The sequence below is a fragment of the Erithacus rubecula genome, assembly GCF_903797595.1.
Source record: "Erithacus rubecula genome assembly, chromosome: 6".
NCBI lineage: Eukaryota > Metazoa > Chordata > Aves > Passeriformes > Muscicapidae > Erithacus > Erithacus rubecula.
In genome coordinates, this window is record NC_136688.1 from 42,746,088 (window position 1) to 42,766,957 (window position 20,870).

The 20,870-nt window shown below is 34.8% G+C and overlaps 1 long non-coding RNA gene across 1 annotated transcript in view; it reads left to right on the top strand.

Annotated features, from left to right (window-relative positions):
- LOC306803871 overlaps positions 1–15,525 on the top strand; it is a 39,220-nt gene extending 23,695 nt beyond the window's left edge. Inside the window, exon 3 of the long non-coding RNA XR_013774732.1 lies at positions 15,280–15,525. This is a non-coding gene — a long non-coding RNA (uncharacterized lncRNA). The remainder of the gene's footprint in view (positions 1–15,279) is intronic.
- The last annotated feature ends 5,345 nt before the right edge of the window (positions 15,526–20,870 follow it).

The window sequence follows — 20,870 nt, forward strand, 5'->3', positions numbered from 1 at the left end:
GCCACAGTGCCCAAGTGTTCACGGCATGCTTTTCCGATTTGGTTCTTTACTGTGGTGTGAATATTTTCATGTCTGTTCTAGTCATTGCATTAGTAGTATTTATGGGTTCTTTGCATTCTGAAAGGTGAATCTGAAGATGTTTCTGATTATCTGAAGAACATAGATGTATATCCTCTAATGCAGAAGGGGAAATGTCAGAATCAGATTCCATCCTCTACAATCTGCCAGCATGAGTTCATAGGATGTCTGGGCCAGATTCTAATATCTTTGCACCACACTAATCATGGCATTTTGGCCAAATGTGAAAGATGAAAAGAAAGTGAGCATTGACACTTAGGGGACTATTACCTTTAAGCATCTGAGCTTAGGTTCAGAAGACAGTTCATAGATGTTAACCTGTTAGAGATGGTAGATCACAACAGGAGCTATGCTTTCTCCCTTGACTGCAGCAGGAGCTCAGAGAAAAATAACCTAATTTCGGCTGTGGCTATATGGTCACTTGAACTCTGCATAAATCTCCATGAATATGGACAGACAGTCTGTCTGTCTACCTGCACATATTTCAGAAGCTGGCAAGAAACTAAACTGATTAAAATGGGGAGATGTGTGGGGAAGGGGGGAGAGTAAAAATTTGGAGATTAGTTTTTAGTCATGGCAGTTCCTGAATCCTAGCTTGGGAACAAGAGCCTGCAAGAACGCCCTTGCTGACAGAATCAAAGAGAAATACAAGAGGGAAGAGAGGCCTGACTCTTTAGACAGTACCATGGTGGTGTGTTATAGTAATGTGGATGTGTACAACAGACTTAATTCACTTATAGACAATATGTTGCACTGAGTCATGCTAATAATGTACACCTTGGTGGAACTGGAATAAATTTCCAAACTACCAGAAGGATGCTGGTGTTTCATTACATTTAGGGAGTACTGCCAATACTTTGTCCTTGGTAAAAGACTTCTACCTGAAACACAGGCATATTCATTGTATTAACCAACCTTGCTCCTTCCTGAGCTATCAAAACACTTCAGGCAAAGAAGGGAAGTGCCAAAGAGTGTGTGAATTGCTGCAGTCTTTGTGTCTCAGTTAAGAGAAAGGTGTTCAGATGTTACAGAGCTGGGAAGCAGCTCAGCCTCTTAAATACAGTATTTGCTTTACAAGTATTCCTCTTACTTTGAGTAGAGTGACTCACAAAACATGTCTCAGTGTAAAAAGCTGTTTTACAAACACAGGGTGTTACAGGTGTTACCAGGCTGACTTCTGACCTGCTCAGTTTGGGATTTTTTGTGGTGGAAAGCAACTTGTTTTGGCTTTTGTTACATACTGACATTTTACTTTGTTACATACTGATATTAATCCAGGATTTTAGGCCCCTGGTCTACAGTGTTCACAACACTCAGGAGGATCTCTGACTCCTACTTTAAATTCATAAAATAAATATCAGGTACTTGCAGACCAGAATCATGCCTTGAATTCAGAGTATTCCTGTTTAGTTCAAGTATGCACACTACTTGTCCTTCCACAAGAAACTACAGTTAATACATAGATACAAAAATAGATATTTTGGACAAATTTTTCAAATTAAAAAAAAAAAAAAACCAACAAAAACAACAAAATGCAACATAATAATGAATGAAGGTCAATAGAAGCAGTTTGTGTAAGCTTGTTTGCTGAGGACTGAATATGACAAATAATATATGCATGATATAAGGAAAATATGGAGTTTAGCTCCTGTTCATCTGTCTTCTAGGCCACAAGTTCAACACCAGAATACAGATATTTAGTACAGATATTATGATTATTTATTGTGTGTTTTGGACTGGTTTTTACTGTTTCAAACAATATCTGGGCCTTGTAGTTCTTAACAACTTTGAGTTCCCAGTTACAATGGTTTCAGTCTCAAACTCAGCTGAAGAATGTTCATACACAGCTGAATGCTTTTTTTTGTTTGGTTTTTTTGTTGGTTTTTTTTTTTTTTTGTTTGTTTGTTTGTTTGTTTATTATTATTATTGTCCTCAGCATTATGCTTTTATGATTTAGGATTAAATCCTTGTGTTCTTACATTTTCCCCTTTTATTCTTTTTTGCTCCCATTACAGAAAGTGTGATTTTTTTTTTTCTTTCTAAGGGATTAAATTTTAAAATAAACTGCTTGATTTGTCCTAGCAACAATAATGTAAATGTTCACCCAGTAATGGAAGAAAGAATAAAACATTACCTCCTTCTCATTTCCCTCAGAGAATTCAGCAGCCTTAATTTTGCATTTTTACCTTGAAATCCTGAGCTGTTTTGAATTTTAGCATTCAGTGACTTTGTTCTATTTGTTCTTTTCTCCTTCACCTAGCACTGAATTCCATTTATTTCATTTATGGAAACATCTGAATCAGTTTTTAAATTGATGTAGTACTCTAAACTAATGGCTATATTCAGTTTTTTCTGTATTCTGTGTTTACATAAATTTAAAACAAGCAGTCTAAACTAGTATAAGTGGAAGAAGAATAAAATAGCTTCATGACAGATAAAGAGAGTAAAAAATCAAATAAACCTTTAAAATAATTAAGTGTTTGTGTTGAAATATGCTGTTATTGTAGGCAGTGGAATGTTAAATCACTGCAGAAATCCTTGGAAATGAATTCACTCAGAGCTATTACAAAGATGGAGTAAAATACTCACATATATGAACATGCATACTCACACAGAAACACAGACACACAGACACACAGACAATTTTGCACCCTTTTTTAATAACTCAATAATTACCCACAGAGAAGATGGTAAAATAAAGCTCTATCACCAAGAAACAGCAATTATACTACAATAAGAACAGAGATTTCCATGACAAAAATGCACCCTCCAAATACATTTTTTAAAAATCCGAATAAATACAGACCTATCCAAATTCTGTTGAAACCAAAACTTTAAAGGGTTTGAAATCTTAACCTTCCAAGCTGTCTATTTCTAGCTTTACTGTTCTCCTCTCCTTTTGAAACCTTTATTGTAAATGGTTTCTATTTCTTTCCAGGTCTGACACTGAATACTCAGGGTTAGTTATCTGGCCAATTAAGAGCTATGGGGAGATGGATGAACCAGTGAATGTGAGGGAGGGAGAGACAGAAAGGGAGTGAGGAGTGGGGAAAGAATAAGAAGAAGGAAAATAGGAAGGAGAAGAGAAACAGGATCAACATTTCAGCTGTACTACCGTGGTTAAAACGTGGACTCCCTGAATGTGCCAAGTGCTGCTGCATGCTAAATTCAGCATCTTATGTTTCCAAGTGGAAGGATATTTACAAATTTATTTTTTGCTTCTGATTTCTTTTTCCAGTCTTTGCAGGTCAAAATGAATTTTATTCATATATAACCTGAAATGAGATAATGCAGACCATTAGATTGTCCTGTCAATCTATATCTCTGTTGGCCATAAACAAATAGCTATAAGATCATCTCTGTGAGCATCTAAATGGCATGCTTATATTTCTAAGCACAATATATTTAAAATAAGAAAGATTGATGGAGATGAACAGCACATTAATGAATATATTTTCACAGGGAATAATTGTATGTGCTAAACATTAAAGAAATTTTAAGCTTTCATATTTATATTGATATTCAAAAGCTACATAATCAACAGAATAAAAATGAAACAACTGCAAAATCTAAACTAATTGCTAGTCAGTGGTTTAATATGTCAAGGCAATAAGCTGTTTTATAAATAGTCTTAGTGATTTTAAAGTAGCAACATGGCTGTGTCTTACCCATGAGGAGATTTAGACATTTAGAAAGTCCTATCACTGCCTAGCTTCATAAAAGTGGTGCACAAACAAGAGTTTCTGCACTTCACTGAAGCAGGAGTGTCTTCCCCAGCTCTGCACTCACTGCTGTGAGACAGGTGCCTGCATCAGCCCTTCCCTTGGATACATAAAAACTGGAATGTCTGTTCAGGTAATAGTTACCATGCTCAGCGAAGGTCTGGGCTGAAATCTTATTTGTGCTTATTAGAGTTTTCACTGTTGTGAATTAGGATTAGAATTACAGAATTAGCATTCTATACCACCAGATTGCAGCAAAGCCCAGGCTCTCTGCACACTCTGGAAGATCATTCCTAGGACAGCATGATTAAAAATTACTCCATGATCCAGTGACAGGAATGTTCATCAAAGATATAGAGGATAATTTTAATTATTTTCCCTTCTGAATATTTAATCATGAATATCTATTTAGATTTCTTGGAGTGACTCCAATGGGTATGGTGCCAACCCAGGATAACCAAGGAGTTAGAGCACTTTGGAGATTGGGAAGAGATTCCTACCCAGGTTCTGGGTTAATTTAGGCAATAAAGTGACTGAATCCTTATCTTTCATATGCCCTGCAAGTTAAGGTACCACTGAACTGTGTCACATAAAATACAATCCTCTTGTTTACTCCAAATATGCCATATTTACTGAAACTTGGCAAGCTATTATGTCTGACAAAATAAAGTTGATTTTGAGCAGAGAGGCCCATCTCATTTCATCTATGTTAACAGAATAATTTCTTTCCCTGTGTCTTCATCATGTTTTTTCGGGATTTTATTTTAAGAGCTCTTTTTTTGCACAGTTTTCTTCCTTCCCAAATATTCATCTGAGGTTCTGTTTTCTTCTGAGACAGTAGGAGTCTTCATATGGAATTTGGCATTGAAATAAAGAGATGCATACAATGATTAGAAATCACAATTTAGTTAAATAGTAACTAGTTTATATTCATCTAAACACTTTAAACTGTACTTGTAAGAGGGAAATGAGCTTACAATCCTTAAAATATGTCTAATTTCCTACGATTTATAGAGAATAATGGAAGCTACTCCAAGAGGAGACATTAAGAGAAGCTTTTCCTGTCAAGGTGGATATGCAATTGTTCAGGGCAGGCACTCCAAAATTAAAATAGATTTCTGTTTTTATCTGCAGTGTTTTAAGCCAATTTTCTGCCATTTGACTTAGTATTTAACCTTTTTATTAACAAGAGTGAGCTTTGCTTTCCATTTGGCTCCAGTTCCTTTCCCAAAAATAATCCAAAGTGCCACAGTCATAATATTAATTGCTCCTTGGGGGGTTTGGGTCCTTAGGGGGTTTTGACAATACAATTCTATTTAGAATTCTGTCAGGAAGACTACAACACTATCTGAAGTTGTCTTCAACATTTTATGATCTTACAATCTGATTTCTTGATGAAAGTCAAAGCAAAGTGTTCCTGAAGCAGACTTTATATAAAAGCATTCCAACTTTAAATGTTCAGAGTTCATATTATTGAAATTTATTATCATGTAAGAGGTGATTGCTTCAGCTGCTTCAGGCACTTTGTAGAGTAAGATGTGACTAATACAGATATAGAATGAACACACATCTATTATGTGGTGGAAACTTCCAGTGAAACATCAATTTGGCATAGAGAGGGTGTTTGACAGTCTTTCTATGTGCTTATGTGAAGCACTTGGCATTTTCATCCTAAGCAAAATCCCACATTGTCATTCTTATAGAATGGTAACTTAGTGATTTTTGTACATGGCAGATTATTGCTATTTCTAGCTTCATCGGTTGCTTATTCTTAGTAATGGAGCAAGACTCTGATAGTTGGTCCTAGAAGATATTACCTATCAAAAACATCTGTTTCTCTGGTGGATTTCTATTTAACTGTGTCAATCATGGAATTTGCTTTCTTCTCTAGCAGTAAGGTAGGTTAAAAAATAAAAAAGCCACAGCAAATATAATGCTAAGATGACATGAGACCTTTCTGAGAAAAAACTCTGCTTTCCTTCAGACATTTAGACCCTTCTATTGATGAATACATTGTGAGGTTTTTCTGATTTTTGTTTTTTGTTTGTTTCTGTTTATTAGTTTACAGACAATAGAGCTTTTTAGTATGCAATTCTACTAGAAAATTGTTCAGCATCTTAAAAGATAAGGAACCATCCTTAAATATTTAAACTCTTATATTTCTGTAGAGAATATATTTATTTTTTTAACTCTTTCAACAGACTTGTTTGAGGTTGCTATAGATTTTTTGGCTGACTTACATCAGTTAAGTCAACAATATTTCACTAAGCAGCACATGAGAGCAATTCAAGAGAATCATGAATAATAATTAACATTGGATAATTTAATGCTTCTGCATAATTGTGCACTTAGCGATTTTACCATACTCATGTCACCTGTATAATCTGACTATTTGGAATCACCAGAATGGACTGTAGAATTTCCTAAACTTTGAAATCTTGATCAGTCTATCTCTTCCAGGTGTAAATCCATTAAAAGATATGGGAAAGTATAAAAATATCAAATCGATTGTCCTGACATTTAAATTTGGAAATAATTATAAATGTAAGAGAGTTATATTATGTAACAGATGTCCCAATGTAAATATTCACACATATAGATGATAAATAGATTAAAGATGTGGCCACTCCTTTCAACAGTATATTTGTTTTAGATACACTCTAAAGGCAATGGATAGCATTATGACAAATGACAGAACATATGCAGAAAGGCTTCACTTTATTTTTTAATGAAGAGGTATAAAGATAGGTCTAAAACTGGTGTGAACTTTCCAACTACCCATTCAGGCTCTATCTCCATCAGCTGAGCAGCTGCTCTCTACATGCTGTTGTTGCCTTCCTCACCCAACCCTGTGTAACCTTACCCAGAGTGATAAATCTGCCAATGCCCTAAAATCAATAATCCAATTCCAGCACATGAGAAGAGTTTAATCTCCTGTTGTTGAAAACACCTTAAGAACCTGGCTGATAAAATACCACATAAGTGTCCACATTCCCACATATGGATAACAATGAAACCTCAATTCATTCAGAGGCAAAATAAAGGCTGGAGACCACACAGGAGCAGAAGAGGGATGTGACTATTCCTTTTTAACTCGAGCAGCCAGCTACAGACATACAAAGGAATAGCAAAGTGACAGAAAAACAGTGTCAAATTGCCACACTTTCCATTGACAAAATGTATGAGATGATGGGATTTAAGACAGGAAAGAGTCAAACCCTCTGTCTTTTCTCAGACTTTTCTGTTCTTCCATCCCCCACATTTGCAAGTACCTGCTTCAGTCAGGACTCTTCTAACCCATCTCTAATTAATACTTCACCTAATCTTCTTGTAACTCTGCTAATTGTTCACAAACAGGCGATTTAATCAACACTCCACTAACAGACAAAGCTTTATTCTCTTCACTGTTTTGTGCTTTGACACAAGGAGAACTGAGGCAACTAGGTCCCAATTGCTTTGTTTCCATGTAATTTAACAGCAAGACATTATTTTCTCATAAGAGATGCTTTGAATTTTTACTGCTAATGAATAAATTAACTAAAAAGGTTAATCTGCCTACATGTTTACGAAACATTATGCAAATTGCTCTCAAAAAGGTTTAATGGTAATTGAAAGCAATTGAAAGCCATGGTACATTTCACTCAATTTTAACTTTTTTCTTTTTGTTAAATTTTAAGTATACAAATTGCACTCACTTTAGATTTTACAGATGTGTAGGGCAAGAGATCCTTTTTGTAATTTGAAGGAGCTTTCTTATAAATTCCCAGCTTTCTAGATTTCCAAAATCATGGAGATTCACCTGAAAGTGGATGAATGAATATTGAAATATGATTGTCATTTACGATTTTAGTCCACAAAATCACAGAATATGCTGTGTTTTTACTAACCCAATTATATTCATTTAACATACATTAGAGAAATTGCAAAATATTTGTCGTAACTCTTTTTTATCACTAAGATGCTGTAAGATCTATTATCCACTCCAGAGCAGTGTGGGTTTATAAGGGCCGAGTCTTGCAATTTTGAAATGGCAACTCTAACACTTAAATAAGTTGCTCTATTCTAAATTCAACAAGTTAATACATTAAATAAATTCTCAAGAAGATGAGGCATGTTTAGAAGTACAAAGCAAGCCCCGGTTTCTGTATTTATCAGCAAATGGTCTGTCCTTTGATTGGAAAAGAATGAAGAAATAAAGAGAAGGAAGGGACAGAGAGAAATGTAATATAGCTTGGTCCCCTAATTGATTTTAAAAGGTATTAATGGAAAATAAGAAGAAAAGAACTTTTACTCAAACTGTGAAATAAGAGAGTCCCCTGGCTTAGGAAATTATTATCTGCATTTATTTCATCTCAGAGTTTCCTTGTTGGGTTGGATTTCAAAGCCATCTGAATGTTTGTTCTGTGACAGAGGGAAATGCATTTCTTGAAGACCATAATAACATTACCTGGGAAATTATTACTTGATTTACCCAGCACTTTAGGTGTTTATTTAGGTGTTTATACAAGCATTATGTTTTAGTAAAAAGATGAACATTTTTTCTGCTTGGGATTTCTTTGGGGGTTGGATTTTTTCAGGTTTTTCTTTTGGGATTTTTTGGTATTTAATTTTAGGGGAGGGTGATTTTGGTTTTGGTTTTGGGGGATTTTCTGTTTAGACCTTCCTAAAATTGCATAAAGACACACAGACTAACAAAGTGGATTTTTATAATGTTATCAATTTTAATTCATTGATTTTTTGGTGAATACTTGTCTCAATCTGCTCCTATTTTGAAAATATTCGCCTTTTTGACTAGAAGACCCTACTGGTCATTACCATTTGAAGAGGAGAACAATTTCTACTTTCTACTATCTTAGTTAAATAATGAGGGTTCTTTAAATTTTTACAGTAATTTTTAGTATGTTTAGTTATGTTTAGTATGTATAGTTAGTTATAGTATGCTTTTACTTTTTAAAAAATAGTCATAAATATGAGAGGGGTTTTTTGCTTAAAAGCAATTATCATTCCTCCTCCTACTTCTCCTGTGTGGTGGCTCTCATAGCCAAATCTCTCTGACAATGTTTTTCTGATATCTCCCATAAATGTTTTCATGGATATTTTATAACCTTTTCTTCTTGTACTTCAATAGGTTTTGTAAATCACTGGTGTTCCCTGATTCCCTCCACGTAGTTATAAACATAAATCTCCCATCCTTGAGCCTTTGCTGGCTGGTTTTGTTCTGCTCTTATAAATTTTTCTGTACTTTATCCTTATAACTCCAAAATGAGGATTTTTGAGCACAAGGAATCAGAAATACTTCAAAGAAAATAAAATAAATTTATTTAGTATTATTGATTCTTCCCTTTAATTAACTGAAGTTGATTAGCTGGTGCACAAAATTTGTTCAAAAACAAGTGAACTGTAATAATTCAGAGATTGGGAAACTGATCTTGTTCCTTCTGCTTGGGTAAAAGTAAGTTCCTCCATTTCCCACATTGTAAAGCACTTATTTGTCTGTGAATATAAATTAGAGAAGTCTTAGATATGCTCAGAGTCACAACATCTTGTTGTGGCAGGTGGTGAAGATTGTTGATGCACTTCCCACTTTGGCAATCTCCTCTCATCTTATTCAAGAGGATAGATGCAAAATCAGGGTGGCTGGGAATCAAGCCCCAGCTTCTGATACAGTCAATAAAGAACTAAAGGCTGTCTTCAATACATAGGTCTTCATGTTTGGGGTACCAATAATCACAAAATATTTTTCCTCATAGAATTTACATAATTTCCTACTTCTTCCACAGAAATACCAAAAGAGAAAATGTTCTTTCAGCAATTTTCTTCCCAGAATTGGCTTGGAGCCAAATATTCACAGTTCCACATTAGTGGCAAAACAAGCTGTCAATTATGTCTCCTGTTTCAAGAGGGGGAAGAGAAGTTTACTTTATATTTCTGCTTTTAATCTGGATGACTCTTGACTGAGCATTGAGGAGCTTGTCACCTGGTTACTCCCACCTCTTTTATGACTGTCTGGGAATCTGGCAGAAAAATATTTACCTGTTTCCAAATCATGAGCATGATTTGTGGTTCGTGGTTTATACTTTGTCTATTTGCTCTGGGTGCAATATACTGCAACCCTCTGTGCTTTCCCAGGAGCCAATTGTGTCATTACTCATCTCAGTAGCCCAAGGAGCAGTTAGAGGGTTTAAAAGCAGCACTGCTCAGACCAGGATTGTTTTCCACCCTGTTACAGTGTTTGGCACTCTTCAGAGGCCAAACTTTCCACCTAGAGACCTGGGCAGAGCACCAGACCAACCCACAGCTTCCAGCTTGGAGGGCAAGGACAGGTCACTGCACAGGGACAGCACCTACAGCACGCACCAAACAAGTGACCTCATGCTGTAAGATTTCTCTGCTTCCTAAAATGTTCCTGCTCCCAGTACCAAGAAACCCAGACAGCAAACAAAAAGCTGCCAGTAAAGTTTGTTTTGCAATGATAAATAGATAGTATGTGCTCTCAAGTATTTAATAGGTCTGAACTGGAATATCAGGTTTTCCTCATCTCTTCTGATCAAATTTCATACCTCAAAGACCTCAACAAGACCAGAAATTCAGTTGGCTAGGATTTTTTACTACCAGAATGTTTTTTTTAAATAAATTAAACTCTTATTTTCAATTTGCAGAAGTAGACAAAACATTGATTGTTTTTCCTGTATATTCTTGTGTCTCAAAAATTTTTGAGCATTTGGGTGCTTTATTTTCTCTCAGACCTGGGAACTCTTATGCCAGCTTACCTCAAGAGAGAATTTTTACCTGTTATAATGGGAAGCCTGGCAGCTTTAAGACATTAATCCAGTGTTTGCCTCTTTTTATATCTTATTTCTGTGGTTACTGGCACATTTCAGGTAATTCTTGACCATCAGACCCTCATAAACTTATTATGCTCACAAAGTTACTCAAGACAATATTATTGCAGAATGATTTAACACTCTCCAGAGAGAGCACATTAGCAAAATGTGACTTATACTTTTATAGGCATTAGCAAAGTTACTTGAATAAAATAAGAACCAGCTTTCAGTTCGAACTTTGTTTTCGGCTTTGAAATTAATTACTTAAATTTCCAGTAATTTTATTGGCTTTTTCTCATTGCCATTTTATTTATACTTGCAACTCTCACAGACCTCCATCCACTTCAGCAGAATATTGTTTGGAAAAAAATTGGGTACAGAGTGACTTGAAGTTAAAATATTTTCAAAGACAATGTCCATAAATATGCTGGGCATAGATATTAAACCTTTCATACATTTATTTTCGTATTTGTAAATGATGGATTGTCTGAGTTCAAACACAAACAGGGATACCAAGAAAGAAAAGTGGATAACCTATAAAGGGAATAAAATTTTAATGCACATAAATTGCCGTTAATAATACAGAATATGTGTTCAATACCCACTTCCAAATGTTGGTTGATAACTACAGGTGTGGGCAGTTTCACCCTAATCAGACAACTCCTTCCCCTAGACCTGACTGGGCTGTGGATGGTAGCTGGGGTGACACGTAAATTTCTTAATTGTATGAGCAAATGAAACTCATATTTTTGTCACTGAATTTGGAGTCCCCCATCAATTGCCACTGAATGTTGATGGCACCATCTGACTGTCACAGAGTACTTTTATAACCAGAGCCCTATCACTGAAGTTTTTCCCCTGAGTCACCTAAGAGTGGATATCTCCTACTTCTCAGAAGAAGGCAGGAAAATAAATTCTAACTTTGGTTGGTATCTAAGGGTTCTGACAGAGTTTTTGCTTCTGCTCTAAAGCTTAAGCACACGCATACAGGTTAAATACCAAGGTGTTAGACATAGTGGCAAATCTTTGCTTAACTCAGACCTGAGACACAAACTGCTTGGACTGTGTTTGTTCAAAGACTGGACCTGGATGACTCATTTAAAAAAAAAAAAAACTGAAAAAACAAAAAAAACCCAACAAAAATACAAAACAAAAAAAAGTTGATCTTGCCTTTAGTATTCAAACCCTGAAAACAAGGCTAGCTTCTCTTCTCCTCCATCTCTGTTACTGTAATTCTAGAATCAGCTTTGATTGAGCTAATGATATGGCCCATAACATCACAGAAAACAGTCATGGCATAGAGATGGAACCCCTTGGAACATAATTCACAGGTAATCAATGTATGGAATTTAACACTAGCATAAAGTATGCAATTAAGCACCTTTAAAAATCTGATGTGCAATTAGTAAGCATTTCACAGTAACAATCAATAAAAGTAAGTGAAGCTAACAGTTCAGAGTAATCATGTATCAGCAAATCAAATGCAGACTGACATGCTATACCAGAGTAATTTATTTTTGCTATTGATTTCAGTGGAGGTCTTGTCTGATGACCTACATATGCTATGTTGAATTTAGCCCACAGAAATTAACAGCCATATAGGTTGACATAGAATCAAGTAATCAGGTTCCAAACAAGCATCAGAGTGAACTTTTATTTCTGAATACTTAAGTACTCACAAACATATTAGCAATGTATTAACAATGGAGGGTCACTGAAAATATATTTGGAACTTTGGATTTCTGTTTTCCAGAAAGACAGAATACCAGAACAATCCTCCACAGCAGCACTCCATGTGTTAACACAGTGAAGCACTTTTCTTGCTTGTTTGTTTGTTTTTCTGCTATCATATTTGATATTTTGTTTGAAGGTAAGTAAAGGGAGAACAGAAGAATCCATCACTTGGCAACTGAAAATTTTTAGAGCAAGTTACATTTTTGGTTCTGATTTCTCTTACAGTTAAGTTGATAGGCAGGACTCACTCTCCACTCACTCTAAATGAAAGAGTATGAAACTGGCCTAAATAAAATAACATTTGACATGAGCTGTGTTGCTCTGCACCCTTTCTCTCACCCTTTGGACAAGGAGCAACATTTTTAAACTAAAAGAGGATAGAGTCAGACTAAGTAAAAGGAAGAATTTTTTTACAAGGTGAAGCTCTTGCACAGGTTGGCCAGAGAGGTGGTAGATGCTCTGCCCCTGGAAACATTTAAAATCAGATTGGATGGAACTCTGAGAAACCTGATTTAGTTGAAGATGCTGTTACTCATTGCAGAGGATTTGAACTAGATGGTTTTTATAAGGGCCTTCCACAACAACATGTTCTATGATTCTTTCCTCAAAATCTCCCTATTTTCTTTAATTTTATATATAGGCTGTTATTCTTTTAGAGCAGAAGATGTCATATATAAATATGACAAAAACCTGTCAGAATGAAGAAAAGTGTGTAGCTGCTACCTTAAATGTTTGCTCTGATGGAAATTTTTTTCTTTGATGTGTTTTACAATGTTATGCCTGTAATCATGGAGTTTCGAAATAATTTCTCTAAGAGGAAACCATTAATATATATTTGGAACATCCCTTCCACATCCAATTAACTGAGGATTGCAATGAATATTGTGCAAGTATTAGCCTTGAAAGAAATTTGTATTTTATTTAGGATATTTTTTTTGTAGCCCACTTGCAGGAGCAAGATGAACATTTAAATGAAGCTATAGAATATGTAGAAAAGCAAGAAAAAGGAAGGGAAACATTTAGGAAGCACAGCAATGCCTCCAATAGCACCATAATAGCCTTCTTTACCTTATAAGAGTACTGTGCTGAACTGTGAATAGCTTGCTGTGTGGATCTAGAGCCTTAATGGCTTGTGACTACTCAAGGATGACCTTACATTTTTTAAATAAAATATGTGCAAGGGATAGTATGAAAAAAAAATAGAAATTATAAGCTTTTCACAGTCACATAACAGAAAGTTTTTTGAGTTCCCTGAAATTCCAGATGGAGAGCAATTCTATTCAGTCTGTAGGATGTTGCCCTGCAGCACATATTAGAGCTGCCACTCTGCTGCTTCACTTTTAGTGCATTATATATGTGTACAATATAGTTCTGCTCCCTGAGGTTAAATTTTGCTCATTGTACAACCAAAACCCTGAGGGCAAACATACAGTTGAGAAAGTGCTATTTTGTCAATTTTGCTATGGAACTCTATCAATATAGCCATATGAAGAAATTCTTGGTTTACTGTTCTTCTTGCCCATTTGTTCTTTCTCTGAAACAGATTATTTTAGTATTATAAAATTTGAAAAGGAATTGAAAATTCATCTCTGAATAGCATTTTCATGTTGAATAAAAAAAATAAAAGAAAAAATAAAAGGAAGGACAGACGATGATGGAGACAGAGATCAATAACATTCTCTAATCTACAGCAGACATTTTCTGCATGACTGAGTGCTGCAGTCAGGACTAGAATCCTTGATGTCCATATTCATTATACATATGAGTTCAGTTCAGATACACAGATTCAGCTGCTCTGATGTGTTTGACACAGTTAAACCCTCTAAAATTAAGAGTATAGACTCCTGTGCAGTGTATTAAATGAAATGGCTGGTTGGTACTAACCTAGCCCTTTGCCATGTCATTTTACAAGAGTTTAACACATATAGTATCTTCTCATTTATGTCTTATGCCCCAGTATTAAACAGAAAACATCAGACCTTCCAAAATGATATGAAAGGCTAGCCAGTGCTACATCAACAAGAGTAAGTCATAAATAAAATAAAAAGAACATGATGGAAGGCATTCATCTTTAAGATGAAGGGGCATCAGAATTCTGATATGTTCAACTGTAGCAGAGATAGGGGAAATGGGGCCTGTCCAACACAGGGCCAGGAGGTTTTCAATATTTTATGTACAGCATCTGTATTTCTATTACTGACTGGACATAAAAGTTTTCTTACGAATCAGAAGTTTGGTAAGGAATGTGTCTATAATAGAAGAAAAGGTTGCATTAAATATTAATTTCTTTCAGACCTTAGTCTATATGCCAAGTGTCCTAACCTGAGGCTTTGTAAAGTTTTTTTTAAAACCCTCCTTTTCCTTTTATGTAAGTGAACTAACCTTTTTGCAAAGCACACTGAAAGCTTGCCTTGAACTGTGTATTGTACAAAAGATGTTATTATTGAATTGTTCTTTTGAAAACCAGTAAGTAGGAAAAAAGAAAACTCAGATACATCTGTTGTTTGGTCAGTGTTATTTTTTTGGATTTCCAAATAACACATTTGCTTCCATAAAAAGAGTTCATTGTGTTGTAATTCAAAAGCAAATTACCTTAAGAAAAAACTTCAATTGTATCCTAAAAAAACTATGGCTTGTGTGAAATTGATGAAAGGGGGCATACAAAGGAGATCAAGTGTGGCAACAGCCTTGTGGAGGAGCAGTGAAATTGTTTTGATTATCTTACAACTAACCAACTCTTTGCAGTATTTAATATTACACATTTGAAGGTCTGAAAAAAAAAAAATAGTGAGCAGATTGGAGATGGACTGTAATATATAAGAAGATTGACTCATCTATACTCCTTACTTTCTTTTTTACTGTAGTGTAGCTTCATATAATTCCTAATTTTATTATGAATAATTTACAAACTTCTCTTTCAGGAGGCATGCAAGGTATTCTAGTGGAGTCAAAGCAACTTTTTTTCTCTACAATGTGTTTGATATGTGAACAGAAATCCCTCACCAAACGTCACACCAAGGGAGCAGCTTTTCATCACCTCAAACTTCTATGATAAAACAACATATGTGATATCAAAAATAATATAATAACAAATCTTGAATAGGTTTCCAACACCTAAATGCATGTCAGAAACTCTTTGCTGTTGAATATTTGTGGGAGGCTCCACAATCTATATACATAAGGAAGCAAAAGAAGTCTGTGATTACCCTTCCCTAGATTTTGAAATCAGAAGATTAGCATCCATGAAATCTTCTTTGATGCTCTGGCTTTAGATAACAACATTGTAATTAATTAATTAATGACTATTTTTAGCATAGTTGACTTATGTCCCCTTACCAGGTTAAGTGCAGGTGCCTATCAAGCCCTCATTCAATTCACTTTCACTGCTCTGTCTGCTAGTGGACAGCATGCTACTTGTCTGCAAGCTTGTGCCTGGAATTATATTCCCATGGACAGAAAAAACAAACTATTTTGGGTTTTCTCATTAGTGTGTATGAATTAATAACTCAGAACAAAACAAGGAAACATTCAAAATATATCTCTTATTCAAAAGATATTAATGAATATCAGTATTTACCAGCAATCAAAAATTAATTTTTCAAAATGTTAGATAGATATTCAGGGTTATGTTGAAGGATACTAAAATTTTATCTGTTTATGTCTACAAAATTTTTATTACTATTTTTTTTTTTAAACTGACTATCAAGTTCATGTATATTTGAATCTCCAGAATTGTTCCAGAAACATTTCAGAATCATAAAGATATTTGAAGTGATGTCTTGGAACAACCTGAATTGAAAACCTTCTGGCTCTGTGTTGGACAGGCCCCATTTCTTAGAATTATATGGATTAAAACCAGAATTAATATAAGGGATGAATCAATATGGACCAAACCATTAAGTGTATCTTGCTTTCTTGAAAATCATACAAAAATTAATCTGTTAAAATTGAAAATACCCATTTAAAATTGTACAAGCTTAAGTTTTGCCTAATGACAATTCTAGCTGATTCCAGAAAGGGATTGTTACTAGGTGAAATCATAATTTAATTCCAGAATTTTTTAATTGAAACTGAAAACACTTAAGAAAAATAATTTATGTGAAACAAGTCACTAAAAGAACCAAGACATAGCATATCCCAAGTCTTTAAACTATTAAATATTACAAAGATGAGAAGTTAATCAATAGACTTCCAAAAGAAACAATAGAATCTCACCAAACTCTTCACTCTGTTAGTTCCCTCAGTGAACTGTCTTGTAAGATGTTTCTTTGCAAGAGAAAAATCAGCCCTTAGTCAAAAGTTTATTTTAAAAATGAAACTAAAATCAACAAACTAATGATTTCAGGGTTATGGAGAGCTAATTAAAGCCTGAAGAGATTGCAAATAATAGCAGAAGTTATTGTGTGAGATAGTGGGAAAGGTTAGAGAAAACATGGATGACAAAATAAAACCTTGTAACATTAAGAAGCAATTTACATAATCTAGTAACTATTGAGATCTGCTTTATCTGTTGGTTGGATTGGGTTGGGTTGGGTTTTTTTTTTCCATGGTATGACCTTGTTTTTTTCCTGAAAAAACAATTATTTGAATAAGTACTAGTGCATGAAAATGCTAGCAGGGCAGGTAATATTTGGTGGAGTAACTCATGGTTTCATTTTGAGAATCATGACAGATTTTAACTAGATTCTGCAGTTACTCAAATGCATATAGAATTTTTTTTATATGAACTTAACATATCCAAAAGTGGAAAAAAAAGTAAAGCAATTTGATTGCTCTGTGCCTACTATGCTGAGAAGAACCTACAAAGTATTATCTGGAACAAAAACATAAAGGGTTTTTTACAGTCTTTTGGAGTCAGGAGTTTTGTACTTTTACTCTTTCAATATATGATATTTAGAGAAGGCCTCAAATCCCTCTGGTCACCACATGTTGAGCCGGATCACAAGCACTGGTGTAAACAACAGCTTATGCAAAATCTGTATTACTTCAAACTAGCACCATTGATCCTGACCCTAGGACAGGCAGAACTGGGATAAAACTGGCATAGAAGTGGCAATCTGGGCAAAACTTCTGGTGACCTGTGAATGTATAAGTTTTCATATCATTCTCTGTCTGTCAGAACAATATAGAAACATAGCAATAATTACATAATTTTTCTAGTGGTCAATTTAAGGTCTCTTTTGGGTAAAGCTGATGCTAGCTTTGCAGATACATTTCCTGATCAAATACACATAAAGTCTCTTGAAGTTCAGGATTTCAAAAAAATCTTTAGTACTTTAGATTTTCATTTCTAGAATTATTGATATCAATCTGTTCACATGGATTTATACATTTCAAGGTATGTGATGTAAGGTAATAATGTAATTTGTTCATGTAAAGTCAATATAATCTCATTATAACATAGCTGTTGATTTTACTTAATGTTTATAAATCACATTGTAATGGAAATTAAGTCATGACCATAAAATTTTAAAAAATAATCAATATGCCTTTTTTGTTATTAATTATTTCCAAGGGGGAAAAAAAAAGTCTTCTCTAGACTTATTAAAAGACCATTATTTTTTTCTCTCATTTAATGGTGTTGCTGTCTCTGAATCATTAAGACAGCTTTTCTGCTGGCCACCATTCTCTGTTGAGTTCCACCAGGCTGGTACCTAATTCTGTAAACTGAGTATGTGGTAGAATTTTTTTTCTGTTGCAGTTCTCAAAAAAAAGGAAATAAAGTTCAAAGGTTTAAAATTATCATCTCTCCTACAAAACCTAAGTACAGAAGTTTGGAAAGTTTCCAAGAGTGGCATGAGAAGCACTTGGGTTTTCTTATTGGTTTTTTTCATATGCTATATCAATGTCTCTGTGCATAATTTTATACAGACACTCTCTGCCTGTTTCTTGTTGAACTGAATGATATGAAAGAAACATTGGATACAGCAACATTCACTTCTCTGGTTGTTACTGTCAGTCTTTGTTGTACAGAATTATGTTGGACAAGCTCTCTCACTGATGTACAGAATATAAAATTCAGGTTTGCTCTTTTTCCTGGATCAGAGATCAGACGTAAACAAAAATCCTTGTGTTTGAGATAAGGGGGTCAGCTGGTACCAGTATAACATTTTGAGAAAAATTTCTGAAGACCATATGAAAGACATGATGATCCACTGATACAGTTAGGTGAGACAAATGTTGCAAATGTAAATTAATAATCCTGGTAGAAACTCTAGGAAGATTAATCCCAATTACAGACATTAAAGAAAAAATCTTGGTACACAGAAATAACGTTCTTTTGACAACATGAATTTCCTACATTTCACAGATACATTATACCTAATTTAGATTACTTTACATTGGACTGCAAGTGTACTGGCTTTTGCATGTGTTAAAACATATCCAAATCCCAAAGAGATGACAATCTCAAATGTCAAGAAAGATAAAGTGAGAGTGAAAGGAAAGGTTGTTATATCTGTTGTGTGTGACTGAGGACTAAGGCACCAAGAGATTGCATGAAATGAGACTGGTCCCTTTGATGACAAAGTGGACTGATCTCAACTTGCCTGAAGCCCAGAAAAGTATCCTAATTATAATAACATCTTTTCCCCCCCAGTATTACCCATATCTTTCTAAAACAACCAACCTTTGCATTGGTAAATTGATTTAAATTTTTGTCAAATTATTGTCAGACCATGCATGCATATTCCTTATATAATTTCTGTGGAAAGTTGTATGATGCACAAAGAATTCTATTCTTCATTTTTGATGTTAATATTTACACTCAAAGCTACCATAGATGTCAATAAGAAGATATATATGTCAATCTCCCCTTTCCCGAGTACTGATGGCAGAACTACAGTAAAAGTGTACTCTATTTTTTTCCCCCTCAATGATTCTGTTTCAGCTGTAACATTAAAAAAAAATCTCTGGGACTGGAATAACTCTAAACAAAATAGAAACCCTACCTTTTCCAAATAGCTATTTGTCTGTTTTGCTTTTTATCTATTCTCAGAATCACTTTTTTGTTTTCCCCAGAGAGGTAAAAAAGTATAAAGCGAAAAACAAGACATGCTTTACCCCAGTAGAAATCCCACTTGAAGTACAGCTTTACATTCCTTTTATATTTGCAGAATTTATAATGAAACATTTCCTTGCACGAACTGTTTCCCCTGAACCTTTCAAGGTGAAGTTCATGCCATGCTCCACTAGATTTCCTTTTAACTTCCATTTGTTAAGTATGACATTTCTCCTAAAACTCATTGATTAAAATCCTATGCTCTGCAAACTCAGTCACCACCTTATTTAATTTCACCCTCTTTTGGGCATTAATTTAACAACTGATTTAATGATTTTTTCTATATGAGACAACACCAGGGCACAGATTTTGAAGCGTAGCTCCTGGAAAGGAATATCCCTCTACTCCTCTTGCCCCACACACTTAAACACTGCCTAGGTACATCTTTATGAGAGCTTTGGGATTATGAAATGTCTATAAAACAAGGGATACTCATGAGATTCAGATTTATAAATATCCAGAGGTGTAGGTAGACCAAACCCAGATGGAATTTAAGGATCAGATGTCTCCAGGTCTAGTATTGCCACAACTTCTGTTGATCATATAATATTCCCAAAAGAAAGAAGTAGGAGGAGATGGTCATGTTATATAACATGGTGTCAAAGCAGGTCTGGAATATTCTGTAAGCACCATAGTTTACACAGAAAAATGCCTTGTAGATCTCCCACATAGATATCTGCTCAGTGGCCAGTCCTGGTTCCATATGTGTGAGGTGCTTAGGCCTCCAGCCCTGCCCAGTCTGAAACACTGTTTTTTCACAGCAGTGTAGATGTACCCCATTATTTCATATTAGAAGGACTTTTCCAGTCTACTTTGGAAATGAATTAAAATAAGTCATGAAGAAGTTTGGAGAAAAGTCACCAGGGAACATAGCACAGAGGAATTGAACCTTGCATTTTAGCTTTCATTGGAAATGTCTTATTCTGCTACTGGCCAGATAGATAAATATTTTCTGAAGTTGTGCATAATTCAGAATATCTGCAGGCTGATCACAGATTGTCTTCTTCAAGCATTTTAGAGGCAACTATTTTCTGCAAACTGTATCTCAGCTCCCAGTTGACACTTTTGTTATTCTCTCAGGATCTTCAGGTTTATACTGATATTGAGTAATTTGTTATAAACTGACATACAAAAAACCCCCCAAACAAAACTGAAAAATGCCTCTAGAAGGTCATTATAAACTCTGCTTTGTTGAGAAAGGTGAACTTTAGCTCATTTGTAAAGTACCACTATAGAGAAAGCAATAGAGTAAATGAATTCAGCTGTCACTTGTGATTAGGAGTTTAAACATTGTTGCTTTAAGGCTGAACATGAAAATGCTCAATGCTGATTAAACTACCATAATTCCTCAAGGTTGTGACATATCTGAGAGCTATGGGAAACTATGATCAGAAAATCCAAGCAAAAGTATCTACAATGGAATGGGATTGTATTACTCTCAGCCAGCCCACA